Below are 15,396 nucleotides of genomic sequence, written 5' to 3' on the forward strand. Positions count from 1 at the left end.
GATAGAATGACAAAATTTATTAATGTTTCCTACTGTTCCAACACGATCATTACAAAATTTTCTGTATAAACTGGAACTTTCAAATTTCATGCTCGAACTAAATCTGATATGAAGATGACTGTGGCCCCTTGGGAAGAATTATGATCCAACAATGAGAAGGCTTGGCCTTCATCTTTATGGTACATACATCATTCATTATAGATATCTATGTTTTATAATAGACCTTGCCAGTATGAATTGGATTTCTAGCACTAGGCTGATAAAACTGACACTTCAGCCTTCCAAAGCTGATATCTAAATATGGAATGCAGAGGCAATTATTGCGACCTATGGCTACAAACATAAACATTCCACATAACCCTCCACCACCACGACACCTACAAATGCACAAATTACCGTGGATATGTCATTTCCTAAGGTTGAATTATGGGCCAGCCTACCCACAGGACAAGAAGAAGCACCCTAAGATTAATTAATTTGAATAAATTCTGAGGTGTTTTCCTCCCAAAGTTTATGCCCACATTGGCCTTCCTGACTCACAGTTAAACCTCTCTTTGGGATAAAATAAGGCATGGGCAAAGCCTTCATAACTAAAACACCAAAAGCAATGGCAACAAAAGCCAAAATTGACAAATGGGATCTAATTAAATAAAGAGCTTCTGCACAGCAAAAGAAACTATCATCAGAGTGAACAGGCAACCTACAGAATGAGATAATTTTTTTGCAATCTATCCATCTGAAAAAGGGCTAATATCCAGAATCTACAAAGAGCTTATACAAATTTACAAGGAAAAAAAACCCATCAAAAAGTGGGTGAAGCATATGAACAGACACTTCTCAAAAGAAGACATTTATGCAGCCAACAAACATATAAAAAAAGCTCATTTTCACTGGTCATTAAAGAAATGCAAATCAAAACCACAATGAGATACCATCTCACACCAGTTAGAATGGTGATCATTAAAAAGTCAGGAAACAACAGATGCTGGAGAGGATGTGGAGAAATAGGAATGCTTTTACACTGTTGCTGGAAGTGTAAATTAGTTCAACCATTGTGGAAGACAGTATGGCAATTCCTCAAGGATCTAGAGCCAGAAATACAATTTGACCCAGCAATCCCATTACTGGGTATATACCCAAAGGATTATAAAACATTCTGCTATAAAGACACATGCACGTGTATGTTTACTGCAGCACTATTCGCAATAGCAAAGACTTGGAACCAACCAAAATGCCAATCAATGATACACTGGATAAAGAAAATATGGCACATATATACCATGGAATACCATGCAGCCATAAAAAAGGATGAGTTCATGTCCTTTGCAGAGACATGGATGAAACTGGAAACCATCATCCTCAGCAAACTAACACAGGAACAGAAAGCCAAACACTGCATGTTCTCACTCACAAGTGGGAGTTGAACAATGAGAACACATGGACACAGGGAGGGGAATATCACACACCGGGGCCTGTCGGAGGGTGGGGGCCTAGGGGAGGGGTAGCATTAGGAAAAATACCTAATGTAGATGACGGGTTGGGATGCAGCGAACACCATAGCTCATGTATACCTATGTAACAAACCTGCATGTTCTGCACATGTACCCCAGAACTTAAAGTACAATTAAAAAAAATACCTATCCTCAGATTGAATTATGCTGTAAATGTGAAAGAACCTGTCTCAGTGCTAGCTACATAGAACAACTTCAATAAATATTTGCTGAAAAAGTGAGCCATGCCTCCAAATAAATGCCCTAAACAATTACAGACATAGCTAGCATATTACGACCACTTGATAACCACTGTTGATTGTACAATTATCTTTTCTACTCCTTCAAGCATATGGAGCAGCACAGAGCTTTGTCACCATTTTCTCCACTTATCCTGCCTAATTGCCTCATAAACTTTGCTCCATTAATAATCCTATATTAGTCTGGTGTTTTCAATCACTTATTCTCCAGTGTCTTTCTCTCTCAGGCCATAATATGGTTGGGGCTCTCACATACTTAAATGATCCCCATTTACCCTGCCTGACCTTTTGATAACTGTCCTATCTTCATTTTTCAGGTCAGAATATTCTAGAAAGAAGATTCTGTATTCACTCCTTTCTGAACAACTGTCTATGAACTCTTTTTTTTCCTTTTCTTGGGACGGAGTTTCACTCTTGTTGCCCAGGCTGGAGTCCAGTGGCGCAATCTTGGCTCACCGCAACCTCTGCCTCCCCATTTCAAGTGATTCTCCTGCCTCAGCCTCCAGAGTAGCTGGAATTACAGGCATGCACCACCATGCCTGGATAATTTTGTGTTTTTAGTAGAGACAGGGTTTCTCCATGTTGGTCGGGCTGGTCTTGAACTCCCAACTTCAGATGATCCAACTACCTTGGCCTCCTAAAGTGCTGAGATTACAGGCATGAGCCACCACACCCAGCCACTGAACTCATTTTAAACTGGCTTCTCCTTTACGACTACAAAAAAATGTGGCAACTAAGGCTACTACAAGCTTCTTAGCTGCTCCTTTCAATAAATGTGGTTCAAAATTCAAATAACTTTATTTTTATTTTTGTTTAGTGATACTTGTCTTCCTGGAACTCACTTAGCTTCAATTACACGAAATCCTCCAAGTTTTCCTCTTTCTGATTTTTCTTTCTTAATCTGTTCTTCTAGTTCATTTTTCTCCTTTTCTTCATAATTCTTTCCTTGATTCCTTCCTTTTCTCAGTCTGCATATACTTTCCTTGAGTGATCTCAACCATCCTCACAGTTTTAATCTCACCTATGTCCCTAAATTTCTCTCTAACACTAGCTACTCTTCAGTCTTCCTATAAAATATTTGCAGCTGTTCCTTGATAGGTACTCCACAGGAACTTCAAACTCCACATGCTCAAAATGGAATGTTTCTTTAAATATTGTCATCCAGCAGTAATTTCAATTATGCTCATTACCAAACAATTCCCAAGATTTGTTCATTCTAAGTCATAAATATGTCTGGAATCTGTCTTTTCCCCTCAATCCCCACCACTCTCCCTGAGCTCATGTCTTGGACAGTTATGATACTGTAAACTTTACTGTCTTGGTTCCTCAATCTTCTCCTTGAATATGTCTCTCTGTTACTAACATAAGAACAAAATAAAATCTTTTGCTTAGCTAATTCACTCAGACTTCTTCTAATCTTCTACCATGGCCACACGATTTATTCATTCATTCAAGAAATCTTTATTATAATTACTTAATATGTGTTCTTGTAAATGGCAGAGATATAATGATGAATAAATGGTGGTCACTAAACTTGTGAAATTTACAACCTAGTAGAGAGGAAAAGCAAACAAAAAAGGTTACAAAAGTGGTAGATGCTATGTATTTAGGATATATATATTCAGTACAGCAGAGGCATTAGAGAATGAGTGGACGACTTTTCTGATTCTTAGGCCCACTGATGCCACACTGGACTCTTCAAAGAACAGAATGATGAGGAAGGGAAGAGTTTTTTTTTCTCGTCTTTTATTTTAGGCTCAGGGGATACATGTGCAGGTTTGTTACATGGGTATAATGTGTGTCATTGGAGTTTGGTATACAAATGATTTCATCACCCAGGTAGTGAGCATAGTACCTGATAGGTAGTTTTTTTACCCTCACCATCCTCCCACCCTCAAGTAGGCCCTAGTGTCTACGTTCTCATCTTTGTATCCATGTGTGCTCAATGTTTAGTTCCCACTTATAAATGAGAACATGGGGTATGTGGTCTGCTGTTCCGCATTAATTTGCTTAGGATAATGGCCTCCAGCTTCATTCACATTGCAGCAAAGGACATTATTTCATTTTCTTTTGTGGCTGCATAGTATTCCATTGTGTATATGTACCACATTTTCTTCATAATCCACTATTGATGGGCATCTAGGTTAATCCCATGTCTTTGTGAATGTGAATAGTGCTGGCATGAACATATGGGTGCATGTGTCTTTCTGTTAGAGCGAGTTATAGTCCTTTGGGTATATACCGGAAATCAGATTGCCAGGTCAATGGTAGATCTGTGTTAAGTTCTTTGAGAAACCCGAAAAGTGAGTTTTGAAAAGCCTCGTGCTCTAGATAAACCAAATTACTTAAGATTTCTTTTATTCTCTCTCTCCTTTAATATGTCGTATAACTACACATATTGCTCCTAATTAAAATGTCTCCTCTTTCAGACACCCAATTCACTCCTTCTAAGCCATCTCAAAAGTCATCTATCATGCAGACCCTTTATGACTCTCCCAAAAACTAAATCATTCTCTTCCCTCTGATCCATAGCTTATTGGTAACTCTAATCTACACTGTAGTCATTTGCTTCCACTTCAGTTATTTAGAGGGAGGAGTTATGTGTTTTCCATCTTCGCATCCTGATTTCTGGCAAATAACAACCAGAGTTTCCATTATCATCTGTTGAATGGTTACAGCACACCAAGTGTTTGATGTACATGATCACTAATTTTCACAATAATCCTTAACTGTAAACATTATTATCATGCTTACCTCTGACTAAGGGGCAGAGAGGCTGTGTTTACCTAGCTCAATACAGTTAGTAAGTGGTGAAGCTGAGTTTGAAATTTAGGTGTCAATCTCTCTCCAAAACCTATATATTCTTATTGATGAACTACAGTATCATCCTAGTCGATAGTGAAGGAATGTTGAAAGGATAAATAGATGGATTCATGAATAAATCAGTGGTTGAGTACATGATCTTCTAGAGTTGAAATAATAAAATATTAGCACAAGCTCCATACCCATTAGCTTCTTCTCATATGTGAGATAATACTCAAACCCACAAAATTTTATTGTAGTCTTGCTGCGTATATCCTAATCATCTGTCTTGATCTGCTTATGTCTTATATAGACATGTACACAAAAATAATTGCTTTTTTAAATGAAAACTTCCATAAGATTCCACCTAGTAGAACATAAAATAATACAGCTGAACATATGTAATTACATTATGTAATTATGCTATGTAATACCACATAAGGTATTATCAATAGATTAAGTTTTTTTGTCCAGATAGAAAACAATCTGATAAATAAAATGTGATTATTGCTGTCATTAGATATACTTTAGAAAGATATTTTCACTTGTTTCAGATCTTATACCTAATATCCTAAGTTATGTTGTAACTTCATCACATGTAATGTGTGATATATAAATACCCAAATAGGAATAGATCATATTTCGGTGTCATTTGGTGTTTATCTTGCCTGGAAATCCTAGAAACCAGAAACCAGAGGGTGACGGACAATTCTCAGTTTTGTGCATTTTGTATATAACTTTCATAAGCAAGTTCCATAATTTGCAACCTCATGAAGACAACAAAAAGTTGAGGCTGATTATGTCTACTAAATAGTTACCTTGGGCATACTTCTATAGTTAATGTCCAGTGAGATTTTAGTATTAACTTACTGTGGCTTCCATATTCCTCAGCATACATTAAACTATGCTGCAGTAACACATCAACCCCTAATTCCAAGGATATGTTAGGTTAAATAATGATATCTGATATGACGTGGATGTTTGTCCCCTCCAAATTTCATGTTGAAGTTTGACCCCCAATGTTGGAGGTGGGCCTAGTGGGAGATGTTCAGGTCATGGGAGCTGATACCTCAGGAATGGCTTGGTGTTGTCTTCATGGTAGTGAATGAGTTCTCACTCTACGAGTTCACGTGATGTACTGGCTCCCTCTTTGCCTTCCACCATGACTGTAAGCTTCCTGAGGCCTCACCAGAAGCCAAACAGATGCACGTGCCATGCTTGTACAACCTACAGAAACATGAACCAAATAAACCCCTTTTCTTTATAAATTACCCAGTCTCAAGTATTCCTTTATAGCAATGCAGAATGGCTTAATATAGTCTCCAATGGTGTCCATATCCTAATCTCAAGAACCTGTAACTATGTTACCTTATTTAGCAAGAGGGACTTTGCAGATTAAGTTAAGAATGTTGGAATGGGGAACTATGCTGGATTATTTGGGTGGGTCCAAGTAATCACACAGGTCCTCATAAGATGGAGGCAAGAAGGTCAGAGCGAGAGAAGAAAATGTGAAATTAGAAGTAGCAAACAGGGAGACAAGGAGAGGAAAACACAGATTTGAAGATGTTATGCTGTTAGCTTTGAAGATGAAGGAGGGGGCCACAAGCCAAGGAATACTGGTATAGTGTAGAAGTTGCAAAAAGCAAGGAAATAGATTCTCCCCAAGAGCATATAGTAGCACTATACAGCTTTGACAACATCTTGATTTTAGAACTTCTCAATCCCACAACTATAAGATAATAAATTTGCTTTGTTTTAAGCCACTTAGTTCATGGCAATTTGTTATAGTAACAATAGGAAACTAAGATAAAGGTCCTTAACATAAAAAAGAGTTACCACTTTAGACATGCCACATGTCCATCACTGGTCAGTGGCAGGGCTTTTCCTTATATAGTCACTTAAGAACTCAGGTAGACATAGATTCTACTGTTTGAAAAATCACTGGTCACCATAGCAGGAAGAAGAAAGTATATGGAGAACTCAGACCCATTCTTCTATACTTCAGTCTAGATGGTAACACATGTCACTTCTGTTCATTATCCGTTGGCCAGAAAGTCATATAATCTTGCAAACTACAGAGAGTTGACAAGTGTAACCTCCTATAAGCCTGAAGGGAAAGAAGAACAGGATTTTAATCAGCACTGAATTTGACATTTTAATGTCTACCTTAGCCTCATACTAGGGAGTCCATGAAAATCTTGAGAAAAGGTGGAAAGAAATGTTTCTTACCTGATGGGTCTAGATTCCTCTCTTTCATAGTTCCAGATCTGCTCTTGTGTGCCAGTGTGTGTTGAAATGACCTGCTCCTTATGTTACCAGAGCCTATATTGTTAACTACAGAGAATTCTCAATATCTGAAATTCTTCACATTTAGATGTCATGCAAAGAATATTAACTCTTTCTACAGCTCTAGTTATTGCAATGCAATACACAATCAATGAATTTGAAAAATTTGTTTCTCCAAAGTTGCAAGTACAAATCATGCTGAGCCTTGCATCTCTTTATTTCTCAGTTTTATTGCTTTCTTTATCATATTTGATGCATACTTCAGAACAGCGGAAAGATATAACCCACTTTTTCTTTTCATAGATGACAGCAAAGTACAGGTAGGGCAAAATCTGAAAACAGCTCCCAACACAGTTGGACACCAACCCTGCTAGAGTACTCTAGAGAGGATGCTTAACCATGTCATGCAAATTTTTTGTAATTTTTTTGCATATGTACCTTACAATATTCACATTTGGCTGTAATGGCATAGTATATGTAATTAAATGTGATAGATAAGCAAAATATTTTTAAATATTTCCCTAAAAGAGAGACAATATTAAAATATTAACAACTGACCACTCTATGATACATGGACTCTTAAGACAGGCCCCATTGATCCCTGCCTCCTATATAATCTCATACCCTTGTGTGATATCTTTCCCTTGAGTATGCCCTGGACTTAATGACTTGTTTCTAATGAATTGAATGTAACAAAAGTGATGGGATGTCATTTCAGTCCTTAAGTTGCAAAAGACTGACTTTCCTCTTCCTTGCAGATTCTCTCTCTCTTGCTGTTTTTGATGAAGCAGGCTGCTATGTAGAAGTGGCCAGGTGGCAAGAAACTGAGGTTAGCCTCTGGCCTACAGTCAGCAGGAAACTGAGGCCCTCTGACCAAGAGCCTGCAAGGAATTGAATTATGCCAACAACCAAGTGAGTGAGCTTGCAAGTGGATCTTTCCACAGTTGATCCTTAAAATTAGACCTCAGTCCCAGATGTCACAATGATTGTAGCCTGTGGAAGATCCTAAGCAGAAAATCCAATTAAGTTTCACCTACATTTCCAGCCCACAGAAACTGTGAGATACTCAGTATGCTGTTTTAAGTCATTTAGTTTGGGGTAATTTATTACGTAGCAGCATATAATTAAGACACTAGACATTTTGTTTCTTCGGGATTTTTGTTTTTGTTTTTCTTTATTTTGTATGTTGTTCCAACATGTTTGCTTTTTCCTCTTTTAATAGGTTCAAGAATAGTGAGAAAAAGGAAAATTAAAATGTTGGAGTAAATGGTTTTAGCAATAATAAAATGTAGATTCAATTTTTTTGATTTTTAAGAATGAAATTTTGTAAGAGAGATTTATTTTTAAAGGGAGCTGCTCTAGAATCTAGACATTAATATGTCCCCAAAATGTGTTTACAGATTTCTCCATTCACACACACAAAATCTAATTTCTACCTTAGTTTACAGCAATCCACCCTTTGTGTAAGGTGAGTTATACCTAACAGAAGTTTATCACTTTCTTAAGAAAGAACTCTATGTCTTTGGTCTCTTCTTCCTAATGAATATCAACATTTGAGGAGAAAGATATCTAATCAGGAGGGAAAAGTGATCTGAAATAAATACTTGAATATTGTTATTAGATTTAGACTATGTTAAGATGAATTGCTCTCTCATGGAAAGACTCAATAACTTATGCCTAAGAATAATATAATAATCACAACGATAGCCATATTGGTTGTTTTGAATTTGGGTAACAGAAGAACATAGGTCTTTAAACTATTAGGCATATCTTTTCTGCTCAAAACAATTTCTTTACGTTTTATCCCTTTAAGTCCTTTAAAGCTTATCACACAGAAAAAATAACAGTCTGGGAGAGGAAGACTAAAGAAATCAACTTTCTTCAGAGCACATATAGATTTATTGTAGCCAATTGATGACACTGCAAAACTGGCACAAAGGCAAACACTTAATAAATAAATGAAAATCAGAGTGGATCAGTTCAGTGCTGTATGTTTTGAACCGGGTCCTCAAAGGCAAGTCATCATCAGAAGAAAGAAAAATGCATTTAAGGAGTGTTAATTATTGTCTATCTCCAAGACCAAAATAAAAAAAGCTTAAAACTTTTAGACTGTTAAAAATCTACTATACTAGGATATTAAAGTATTTTAAAGAAAATGAGATTTATGCTTAATAAAAAAAATTCCCATTAAACAGCAAACTATTAGAAGAGAAAATCATTCTGAATCTCTACACTTCTCAATCCAAATACAATGCCATGAGCTATAATTCAGTAAAAAGCTCTATATTTTGGATCCTGAAGCTTGACTCATAATTGAAAGGAAACCCTCCTAATTCATGATTGCTTGTCTCACGTACATTACAGAGTAACCTTTACTGTAGTTTCAAAGTTTAAGATTTTATTTACAGTAGTTTTTGCGAGGTCATCAATTGACACAATGTAGTTGCTATTAGTGAAAGACAACAATTTGAACTGCAACTTGAAATCAATTGGAAACCAGTCCAGTCTCTAGAGGACACTTGCAATATGCTTCACGGGGCTAACCCCATTAAGCATCAAATGCAGCTACAAACTCAGCACACTAAATGAAGCTTTTCTGTTGCACAAGAGAATAACTTCACATGAATGACAATTTCTGTAATGCTTAGGCTTGACAAAATCTTTAACCTTAAGTGTAATACTAATCAAAATAATTCCAGGAAATATTGTTTACACATTATCATCTGGAACTAGCTGGTAAGGATTGAGAAGTTTGTCAATAATTAGGTGCTCTGACTTTTATATAACTTATAAGTAGAGTTGTCAACTCTAAAATCTGGGGAGTTTGGTAGCTCTGTTAAGTTGGGGAAAATGTAGATCCCCAGCCTCAGTATTCTCATCTCTAATATGGGAATTCTGGAACAAATGATCCTGTATCAATACACTATCGCTGTACAACAAATTAAGCTTAATGGCTGAAGACAACCACTTATTATTTTGTTTCAACTCAGAGACTGGCTCAGCAGCTCTGCTGCTCTGGGCCATGCTCACCTGCTCTCAGCTGGGCTCACTCATGCATCTGCTATCAGCTGGCTGGTTAACTGTAGTTAGTTCATCTTGATGGCATCATTGGGGAAACTCAGCTCTCTTTCACTGGACTTCTCTTATATTTCTCCAGCAAACTGGAAAGGGTGTGTTCTCGTGGCAGGGGCAGGAGTCTACAAAAGAAAGCAGAAATGCAGAAACACATTTCAGGCTTCTGCTTGCATCAGTTCCACTAAAATCCCATTGTTCTTGTCATGTAGCCAACTTAGAATAAGAATGGGGAGGTCACTACCAAAGGGCATGAAATAGAAAGGCATGAGGCATGGAAAATTAGATCCATTAGTATAATCACCTTACAATAATCTTAAAGTTGCTTTTCAGCAGATAATTGTTTGAGTATAGGTTTTTTAAAAGAGGCATCCAACACAAAATACTGGAAAATATACTGTGAGTGAGGAGGGAATATAAGAGAAAGAAAATCAACTACCTCTTCTCTGCCAATAAGTCTTTGTGTAATTAGATATGAAAGGCCCACACTTGAAAAAAGATCAGATATATTTTAATTAAAAGTGAGTACCTTACAACTGACTGATCTACTTTTCATGCATTTTTCTCTTAACATTTTTCTGTCAAAGTTTTTCAAAATATAATAACCAAGCAAGGAAAATACAACAGATAACTATGTTTGATGAATGCCTGATTACATACATTCATTTTCACTTCTCATTCTCATTCAAGTAAGAGCAAAAGAAACATGAATGGGGAGAAAAGGGGAGTAATATAGTATTTTTAAAAAGAAAGAATATTGGGGGTTTTATTTTTACACATTTCCTTTAATGCCCATCAGAGACCCATTATAATATCGAAGGGCATCTTTTGTTTGGTGTAGTTGTACTGATAGATAGTGAGGAGTAATCTGAACCAAGTACATTGCACTGTGATGTCATGCCCAGGAACTGTTTTATAAACCACTACTAGATAAAAGACCTCTTCCCTTATTGACTTCTTTTAGGACTCTAGAGGAACCCTATTAAATTTCATCTTCAAATTATGCCCATAGACAGTCTTAAAATTCAAGGTTATAAGTCATAATCTTGGCCACTGGTTAAATCACCCAGTAATAAAAATGCATTTCTTCCCTGTTTTGAAGGATAACCCTGAGAACTAAGGTATGGTAAAGGACAAAGCTATGTAAGCACATATAAATCACAGTTATGTTTTTGCAGTAGGTCATGATATTTCTGCCTCCAACCCCTCTCTTCTTTTCCTCTGAGGTAGATTCTAAAACTTTGAATGAACACACTTACAGTGATGTTTATACATTTATACTTTACAAATCATTTAAAGTAATATAGTATTCAACTCTATAATTCTAATTTTCTAATAATTCCTCAATTGAGTTAAAAGCTATGAGCAATTTGACTAATGCATGAAAAATTAACTGACTTATCAGAGGTCACATCAATCAACCACTCTGCCAAGACGAGAAATCTCATAGTTTGGCTGTTGAAGCATTTATTTAACTGATATTCCTAGAGGAGTCAAGCTATAGCAGACCTTTACATATTCAAAATGTCTTGAAGGCTCATCTTTTAAAAGTTGCCTTAGTCTGTATGGGCTGCTATAACAAAATGTCATAAATGGGGTAGCTTATAAGCAACAGAAATTTATTTCTCATAGTTCTGAAGGCTGGGAAATCCAAGATCAAGGTACTGACAGATTTGTTGTCTAGTGTAGGCCCACTTTCTGGCTCATCAATGACATCTTGCTATGCACTCACACGGTGGATGGGGTAAGAAGTCTCTCTCTGGCATCTTCTGGAAGAACTCTAATCCCATTTGTGAGGGTTCCTCCCCCAAGACCTAATCATTTCCCAAAGGCCCCACCTTCTAATACAATCACCTTGGGGGTGAGGATTTCAACATATTTGGACATAAATGTCAGACCATAACAAAAATCATTTTATATTCTACGTCATAACGTGACCCTGTTAAGATAGCATAAAGGCATTTGGAATTTCTAATCTTTTATTCCCAGTCCACATGTAAACTGGCACAAGAGGAATAAGCTGTAGGCTCATCCTGTGGTTTCAATAACCCATATCCCACTGCCATTTGTTCCAGTTTGGGAAACATGACCCTAAGCCAGTCTGTGCTGCACTGTTTGTATTATTCCAACAATCAAAGTTTCATTTTTTTCTATATGTGTATCAGTCCATTTTCACACTGCTGATAAGGACATACCAGAGACTGGGAAGAAAAAGAGGATTAATTGGAGTTACAGTTCCACATGGCTGGGAAGGCCTCAGAATCATGGTGGAAGGTGAAAGGAACCTCTTACACGGTGGTGGCAAGAGAAAATGTGAAGGAAGCAAAAGTGGAAACCCCCGATAAACCCGTCAGATCTCGTGAAACTCACTCACTATCACAAGAATAGCACAGGAAAGACCAGCCCCCATGATTCAATTACCTCCCCGTGGGTCCCTCCCACAACACGTGGGAATTCTGGGAGATATAATTCAAGTTGAGATTTGGGTGGGGACACAGCCAGACCATATCATTCTGCCCCCGGCCCCTCCAAATCTCACATCCTCACATCTCAAAACGAATCATGCCTTCCCAACAGTCCCCCAAAGTCTTAACTAATTTCAGCATTAACCCAGAAGTCCACAGTCCAAAGTCTCATCTGAGACAAGCAAATCCCTTCCATCTATGAGCCTGTAAAATCAAAAGCAAGCTAGTTACTTCCTAGATACAATGGGGGTACAGGTATTGGGTAAATACAGCAATTCCAAGTGAGAGAAATTGGCCAGAACAAAGGGGTTACAGGGCCCCTGCTAGTCCAAAATCCAGCAGGGTAGTCAGATTTTAAAGCTTAAAAGTTACTTTTTTTGACTACTGATCTCACATCCAGGTCATGCTGATGCAAGGGGTGGATTCCCATGGTGTTGGGCAGCTCTGCTCCTGTGTCTTTGCAGGGTACAGCCCCTCCTCCCAGCTGTTTTCATGGGCTGGTGTTTAGAGTTTGTTGCTTTTCTAGGCACATGGTGCAAGCCATCAGTAGATCTACCATTCTGGGGTCTGAAGGATCGTGGTCCTTTTCCCACAGTTCCACTGGGCTGTGCCCTAGCAGGGACTTGGTGTGGGGGCTCCAACCCCACATTTTCCTTCCACACTGCTCTAGCAGAAGTTCTCCATGAGGGCCCCACTCCTGCAGCAAACATTTGCCTGGGCATCCAGGCATTTCCATACATCTTCTGAAATCTAGGTGAGGGTTCCTAAATCTCAATTTTTAACTTCTGTGCACGTGCAGGCTCAACACCACATGGAAGCTGCCAAGGCTTGGGGCTTCCAGCCACTGAAGCCACAGCCCGAGCTCTACATTGGCCCCTTTTCAACCATGGCTGGAGCGGTAGGAAAACAGGACACCAAGTCCCCAGGTTGCACACCTCATGGGCACCCTAGGCCTGGCCTGGCCCACAGAATCACTTTTTCCTCCTAGGCCTCTGGGCCTGTGATGAGAGGAGCTGCCATGAAGGTCTCTGACATGACCTGGAGACATTTTCCTCATTATCTTGGGGATTAACATTAGGCTCCTGGCTCGTTATGCACACTTCTGCAGCTGGATTGAATTTCTCCCCAGAAAATGGGTTTTTCTTTTCTATCACATTGTCAGGCTGCAAATTTTCTGAACATTTATGCTCTACTTCCCTTATAAAACTGAATACCTTTAACAGTACCCAAGTCACCTCTTGAATGCTTTGCTGCTTAGAAATTTCTTCCATCAGATACCCTAAATCATCGTTCTTGAGTTTAAAGTTCCACAAATCCCTAGGGGAGGGGCAAAATGCCACCAGTCTGTTTGCTAAAACATAACAAGAGTCACCTTTGCTTCAGTTCCCAACAACTTCCTCATCTCCTCCTCTGAGACAGCCTCAGCCTGGACTTTATTGTCCGTATCTCTATCAAGCTTTTGTTCAAAGCCACTCAACAAGTCTCTAGGAAGTTCCAAACTTTCCCACATTTTCCTGTCTTCTTCTGAGCCCTCCAAACTGTTTCAACCTCTGCCTGTTACCCAGTTCCAAAGTTGCTTCCACATTTTTGGGTATCTTCTCAGCAGTATCCCACTCTCAGTACCAATTTACTGTATTAGTCCATTTTCACACTGCTGATAAAGACATACCCAAGACTGGTAAGAAAAGGAGGTTTAATTGAACTTACAACTCCATGTGGCCGGGGAGGCCTCAGAATCATGGCAGGAGGTGAAATGACTTCTTACATGGCAGCAGCAAGAGAAAATGAGGAAGAAGCAAAAGTGGAAACCCCTGATAAACCCATCAGATCTCGTGAGACTTATTCACTATCATGGATAGCACGGGAAAGACCAGCCCCCATGATTCAATTACCGTCCCCTGGGTCCCTCCCACAACATGTGGGAATTCTGGGAGATACAATTCAAGTTGAGATTTGAATGGGGACACAGCCAAACCATATCAATGTTAAAACAAAATCCTAACACAATTTTTTGTCTTACATATTGAATTTGGAATTCCTGACTTTTTATTTACTTGGAACTTCAAAAATTGTTACAGATATACCACTTTTTTTTCTGTCAGCACCTAATTCTTATTTTAAAAAGTTACATGATGTCAGTTTCAATTTCTCTTGAGATTTCACTTGGATAACACAGACTATCACAATTTTGCCTTTAATTCACTCTCTGGTGAATTGCTCTGCTCTATCATTAAGGTTTTGAGCCTACCTTTATAAAATGGGCACAAAAAGGAAGTAAAAATTATGGTTCTTACATTCACTTCTTATGCATGTAAGAAAGGATGGAAAGATAATTTGGAGCTATATTACAAAATGAGTCAGAATCTGCCTACTAGTTCTGGAGGTCTTTCACAAACTCTCAAATTCTTGGGAAAACACAGCACTCTTTTAAAATGTCATGATACGTGGCCATTCACCGCCTATTATACTACTACACTCAAGCCCATGATTTCAGAAAGTCCCTCTCAAAAGGAGGTTCAGAGTGCAACTAGATTTTTATAACTACCATTTAAATCATCAAAATAGAATATGCTTCTTTGCTCTTAATTTACTTTTCATTTCTATTTGGTGGGGAGTTCATCATTAAAATCCTCCCTGGAAGGTTTGCAAAGATAGAACTTTGGTTGAGGATGGAGGCAGAGGCAGCACCGGCCAATCCAGACTGCAGGGATCACTTTACAGGTCTTGAGAAAAAATAGTGGTAGGAAGGGAAGTAAGCAGGAGAGAGGAATTAACTAAAGAGAAGTAAAACGTGTCTTGTTTAAACTAGTGGAAGCAATGAAAATTTAGCAGCCATTGTTTTTCTCTTTATTCCTTATTTATAAAACTGAAGAGTAAACTATATTTTTAGGTTAGCTTTTAATTTATGGGAAAGGGAAAGAAACCTAAAAGAAGCCCCCTGCTGGCCTCTGTAATTTCTGCCCTATTTGTTCCTTAAAAAAAATAAAAATAAAAATATCCTTACCTTTCCTATATTTTCCT

General features: G+C 38.1%; 1 protein-coding gene across 1 annotated transcript in view; it reads right to left on the bottom strand.

Annotated features, from left to right (window-relative positions):
- Nucleotides 1–1,620: 1,620 nt before the first annotated feature.
- The window catches only part of NRIP1 (nuclear receptor interacting protein 1), a 216,895-nt gene continuing 203,119 nt past the window's right edge, over nucleotides 1,621–15,396 (bottom strand). Inside the window, exons 4-5 of the transcript XR_010132420.1 lie at nucleotides 9,869–10,035; nucleotides 1,621–5,779 (exon numbers count right to left, since the gene is read on the bottom strand). The gene's annotated coding sequence lies outside the window, so the exon portion shown is untranslated. The remainder of the gene's footprint in view (nucleotides 5,780–9,868; nucleotides 10,036–15,396) is intronic.

The sequence above is a fragment of the Gorilla gorilla genome, chromosome 22, assembly GCF_029281585.2.
Source record: "Gorilla gorilla gorilla isolate KB3781 chromosome 22, NHGRI_mGorGor1-v2.1_pri, whole genome shotgun sequence".
NCBI lineage: Eukaryota > Metazoa > Chordata > Mammalia > Primates > Hominidae > Gorilla > Gorilla gorilla.